Source organism: Mytilus galloprovincialis, chromosome 7 (genome assembly GCF_965363235.1).
Source record: "Mytilus galloprovincialis chromosome 7, xbMytGall1.hap1.1, whole genome shotgun sequence".
Taxonomy (NCBI): Eukaryota; Metazoa; Mollusca; class Bivalvia; order Mytilida; family Mytilidae; genus Mytilus; species Mytilus galloprovincialis.
Genome location: NC_134844.1, coordinates 8,984,374 through 8,990,738, shown reverse-complemented (window position 1 = coordinate 8,990,738; position 6,365 = coordinate 8,984,374).

The window sequence follows — 6,365 nt, the reverse complement described above, 5'->3', positions numbered from 1 at the left end:
GAACATCATCTATATAGCGGAAAATAGAGTTAAAGGATATGGGAAAATGCATGACAAAAATGGGAGATATCCGATAAATTGCCATAACAAATAGGTTGTAATAATATAATAGGAAATACCGTTGACCTAGGCTAACTGCTTTTTAAAACAGAACAAACTATTATATTTAAATCTAAGGACAGCGGAATTAAATTTACAATATTTCTTAAAATATCGATAATCATTTCTGTAATCATTTCTTCAATAGAAGGGTACTCCGAGAAATAGTGTCGATTTCATTTGCATTTTTTTAACGATTTTTTTAGTGCCAGACGGGATTTCCAGAATTAATTATATAGAAACCCAATTTACTCTTTAAGATGAATAAATAATGTATATGGGTGGTTTGATTTAGCTTTGAATACGTTGTCAGTGTACACAAATCTATCGCCGTTCACGGGCCAACAGTTACGTACTAAACACTGGGAAAACCCTTCATTCCAGTAAGTGCGTACCCATCTTTGATAGAAAAACTTAATGAAGCATGTATGTTTTTTTTTTTAAGTATTTGAAAATATGAATGATGAGTTTGGCTATGTATAGAATATATGAACGTAAAGATTGAATCGCCATGACTTCTTAAAATATTTTATTTATTCTACTGACCGAACTATGAAAACAGTTTTAAACTCCTGCAACTACTTCAAATCATTAGTCAGCATCATCTCTTTAATTCTTAATTTTTTATTTGTAATTTTCATAACTATCCTCTTAATTTTGCATAACTGTCTAAGCAAGATTAATAAAACACAAAAGACCCAATTAATAATTTGATATGCTAGCATTTTAAATAAAATATTTTGTCAACGAATATACATTTGTAGTATAGGATTATTTCAGGAAGAAAAGAGGTAAACAGAACAGTATAAAAATATTAATGAGATTTCTTTTTAATTTTCTCTTTAAATATCGCCGTTTAAATTATTCTTCATTTATTTCTCATTTGTGCTATTCAAATATTTCTATTGTGAATTAAATAATTTCATGTTTTTTTGCCCCTAACTTTCATTCGATGGTAATCTTTAAACAATAAAACATATTTTTAAAAACTCAACTTGAAGGTAAGAAATATTTTTTAAAATCTAAACTTGAAGGTATGAGATATTTTTTAAAACTATATTGGAGTAAACTATTGGCTTTGAGCGAGCTGTCAGATAACTATATTGGAGTGAACTATTGGCTTTGAGCGACCTGTCAGATAACTATATTGGAGTGAACTATTGGCTTTGAGCGAGCTGTCAGATAACTATATTGGAGTGAACTATTGGCTTTGAGCGAGCTGTCAGATAACTATATTGGAGTGAACTATTGGCATTGAGCGAGCTGTCAGATAACTATATTGGAGTGAACTATTGGCTTTGAGCGAGCTGTCAGATAACTATATTGGAGTGAACTATTGGCTTTGAGCGAGCTGTCAGATAACTATATTGGAGTGAACTATTGTCTTTGAGCGAGCTGTCAGATAACTATATTGGAGTGAACTATTGGCTTTGAGCGAGCTGTCAGAAAACTCACTTCTGTTCCTAGTGTCTTTTTGTTGTCGGGATTTACAAGTACCCGGTCATATCCACTTGTATTTGTGTCCATCTGATGAGTTAAGCCTTATTTTAAACTGATTGCCTGTCCTAAGTCAGGAGCCTGTAATTCAGTGGTTGTCGTTTGTTTATGTGTTACATATTTGATTTTCGTTCATTTCTTTTTTATATAAATACGGCCGTTAGTTTTCTCGTTTGAATTGTTTTACATTGTCATTTCCGGGCCTTTTATAGATGAATATGCGGTATGGGCTTTGCTCATTGTTGAAGCCTTACAGTGACCTATAGTTTTTAATTTATGTGTCAGTTTGGTCTCTTGTGGACGGTTGTCTCATTTGCAATCATACCACATCTTCTTTTTTATATATATTGTGATTTATGAATTGTGTTATAAGACTCAAACACGTTTGTGTTTTTGTGTTTAAGCATTTGGCTTTCGAATTGATTTAAACTTATAAATATATATAAATGATATTGTATAAGCTAATAATTTTGCCTGATTAAAAACATATCTCTTTTGGTTAGAAATATACATAAGAAACCTTTTTCGTTGCGAAATAGCCTTTTTCTGATTGGTTGACTAAATAAATGATTATACGTGAAGCCATCATCAAATAATCATTTTTGATCAAAACAGTTTATCACATGTATAGTCGGCTCTTTGAAGCGAGAAATTAAAAAATAATAAACAAACTTTACGATCGAAGTATAATGAAAAACAAGATGTAATCTTTTATTGAATATAATTGTCTGGGTTGGCCTTGCATTCCAAAATAGTAAATATGGTTGGATTTCGTAATATTGTTTCATTTTAGGGTTCAAATTCGGTTTATTTTCGAATCTGTACAGGGTCCAATGAACTGTAGTTTAAATTATTCAAAGTATGTACCTGATTTTCATCTTAAAATACCAGATAAAAAGAGAGCGGTTAACAAAATCATATTTTTTTTCTTATTTAATACCAACAATATCATAACAAAAAAGATACGAAAAGACGCACAACAATGACGAACTCTTTTCAGAAAAATAACAAATGAGAAAAACGAACCCCGCCAAAAAAAAACCTTGATGAACTTAGAAGATTCGGAAGGTTACGTATTTCGTGCTCCTTTATTGGCACTCGACGTGTTATTCAGTGCACACTTGATTATCGGTTGTATAATTGATGAAATATATGTACCCGATATACAGGTGCTACTGGAATGCTGATTTATAGACATAGAAAGTACACGATTGGAAACAAAAGCATCTCTTCGGTTATAAAGTTTAGTCCTCGATGTATATGTTAAGTTCACATATATGTCCGTTATAAGGACAGTTCAAATACATGAAACTGCCCATTTCTCTTTTATCAGTTATTGGAATAGGATATTTTAAAATTTGTGTTGTATATCAGAATATTTTGTACAGAATTACAGACCAGAAGAGGATTGACACGGAATAGATCGATATTTTACGATTGTATATATCCGCTTTGATATATTTCTGAATGTGATCTAGATGTTCAGCCATGAAATGCATTGAAAAATACAATTTTGATTCAGAAAACGTCTTAATTATGATTTCATTTCACTTTTGGATATACAGTAAACCGTTGTCAGTTAAAAGGTTTCATTGAAATTTAGTCAATGCGCTCCTATATTTTATACCATGGAATTACGATTTTCAAATAAGACTGCCTACAAATACTGAAATACCTGGTGTCCAAATAAGTCATGATGTTCGTAGTTATTACTTCGAGTCATTATAATACCATATAAGGCATGATCCCCTCTTGATATCTCAATAACATCTTACTGTCTCTTTACTATAATTCCTTAAGCGAAAAACATTTCTTAAGAAAGAAAAAACGTATTTTCAAGATATATGTATGTATCATATAAATTGCATGCACTCTGGGAAAATGCGTGACAAAAATGGGAGATATCAGATGAATTGCCATAACAAATAGTTTGTTATAATATAATAGGAAATACCGTCCACTTAACTACTATTTGAAACAGAACAAACTATTATATTTGAATATATAGACGGCGGGTTTAAATTTACAATATTTCTTAAAATATCGATAATCATTTCTGTAATGATTTCTTCAATAAAAGAGTACTCCGAGAAATAATGTCGATTTCATTTGCATTTTTTTACGATTTTTTCAGTGCCAGACGGGATTTCCAGAATTAATTATATAGAAACGCTATTAACTCTTTAAGATGAATAAATAATGTATATGGGTGGTTTGATTTAGCTTTGAATACGTTGTCAGTGTATACAAATCTATCGCCGTTCACGGCCAGCTGTTACGTACTAAACACTTGGAAAACCCTTCATTCCAGTACGTACGTACCAATCTTTGATAGAAAAACTTAATGAAGCATGTATGGTTTTTTATTTTAAGTATTTGAAAATATGAATGATGAGTTTGGCTATGTAATACATAGTATACATGAACGTAAAGATTGAATCGCCATGACTTCTTAAATATTTTATTTATTTTACTGATCGAATTAAGAAAACAGTTTAAACTTCCGCATCCATTTCAAATCATTAGTCAGTAATTTATCTTAAATTCGTAATTTTTATTTGTAATTTTCATAACTATCCTCTTAATTTTGCATAACTATCTGAGCAAGTACAATAATTTTTATTATAGAATTATGCAAATATAATGAACAGTTTTATATTGGAGATTTATATATGATTTAAATTTCATTCATTATTCTTTGTTATAAATAATGCTTTCAGTTTTCTTGTTTGTATGGTTTCCAACTTTTCATGGCGGGCCTTTTATGCTCGTCACTATATAGTTTTACTCATTGTTGAAAGCCGTATTGTTGCTTTCAATTGCTTACATTCACTTCATTCGAACTCTGTTGAATAGTTGTCCCAGTTAAAATCATACCACACGTCTTTAATTGTATATAGGTATTGTATATTAAGATAGCGTGTTTTGCACGTGTTTTAGTGGTTTTTTCTTCGTGAAAATGATTCTTCAATTGCGGAGAAGTAAAATGCTAGAAAAAACAAAACACAATTACAACTTAAGATGCTGGCTATTTGGAAACAACTTATTTTACGTTTTAATATTCTAGTTAATTTTAAAAGTAAAAATGACAAAATCTAAATCGTTTTAAAAGGAACACATTGTCAAAATCTATTTTCCTTAAAATCTATAAACTAAACCCCTTAAAAGGCTGTATTGATAACCTGTATTTTCTCTAATGACATTCTCTTTCCCTTGAGAACTCAAATCAAGAACCCACGAAGTTGAATTAAAAAAAAGTAAAAAAGGCAAACAAGGCCAAATCATACACTCAAAACTGAACTACGGGCGCTAAAGGGCCTGTTTCTTTCACCTGCATTTATGATGAACTTAATCATTCTCAGCCATTTTTTACTACTAGCCAGTTAATCCATAACTTCCGGTTTTAGATTTTGTTTTAAAAAGAAGAAAAAAATGGTAAAAATCCTTTCAAGGGCAATAACTCCTGGAGAAGTGCCCTAACAATTTTTACCGTAGTGAGTTATTTGTAGATCTTGTCTGGTTGAACGGCTTTGTTTTTTACAATTATCTTTATTTGCCATAGCTTTTCGGCAAAACTGAAAAATGGCTAAAACATCCTCCTTAATTCAAGCCTGTGAAATTTATTCTGGCGTCGGCGTAGGTGGCGTCAACATTTAGGTTCAGTCTATGGTTTAAGATTTTTAGATTTCAATAACTTTGTAAAACCTTCTTGGAATTTTGTGTTTGAACAGATTAAAATTGAGAATGGAAATAGGGAATAAAGTTTGTTTATGACCAAAATTCAGTATCCAGAGTACAATGTGAGTATTTAAAAATGTCTATTTTCATTTTTATCGAGCCTGCAACTTTTGTTGGCTTGCAGAAAGCTCGACATAGGTATAGTGATCCGGCGGCGGCGGCGGTGTTAACTTACTTCTTAAAAGCTTGATATTTTAGAAGGTGGAAGACCTGGATGCTTCATACTTTGTATATGGATGCCGCATGTTAAGAAGTTTTCGTCAGTCACATGTCCAATGTCCTTGACCTCATTTTCATGGTTCAGTGACTACTTGAAAAAAGTTAAGATTTTTTGTAATGTTAAATTATCTCTTATTATAAGTAATAGGATAACTATATTTGGTATGTGTGTGCGAGGTCCTCATGCCCTTTTTTTCACTTGACCTCGACTTCATTTCATGGATCAGTGAACAAGGTTAGTTTTGGTGGTCAAGTCCAGATCTCAGATACTATAAGCAATAGGTCTAGTATATTCGGTGTATGGAAGGACTGTAAGGTGTACATGTCCAACTGCCAGGTGTCATCTGACCTTGACCTCATGTTCATGGTTCAGTGGTTATAGTTAAGTTTTGGTGTTTTGGTCAGTTTTTCTTATACTGTATGCAATAGGTCTATATTTGGTATATGGAATGATTATAAGGTGTACATGTCTTGTCGGCAGGTTTCATCTGACCTTGACCTCATTTTCATGGTTCAGTTTAATACTATATACAACAGGTCAACTATATTTGGTGTATGGAATTATTTTATGATATATATGTCAGTCGAGTAGGTTTTATTTGACCTTGACCTCATTTTCACGGTTCATTGCTTATTGTTAAGTTTTTGTGTTTTGATCTGTTTTTCTTAAACTATAAGCAAAAGGTCAACTATATTTCTTATATGGAAGTATTGTTAGCTGTACATGTCTGCCTGGCATGGTTCATTTGACATTGACTTCATTTTCAGGGTTCATTGGTCAATATTTAGTTTTCTTGGTTAATGTTAAGTTT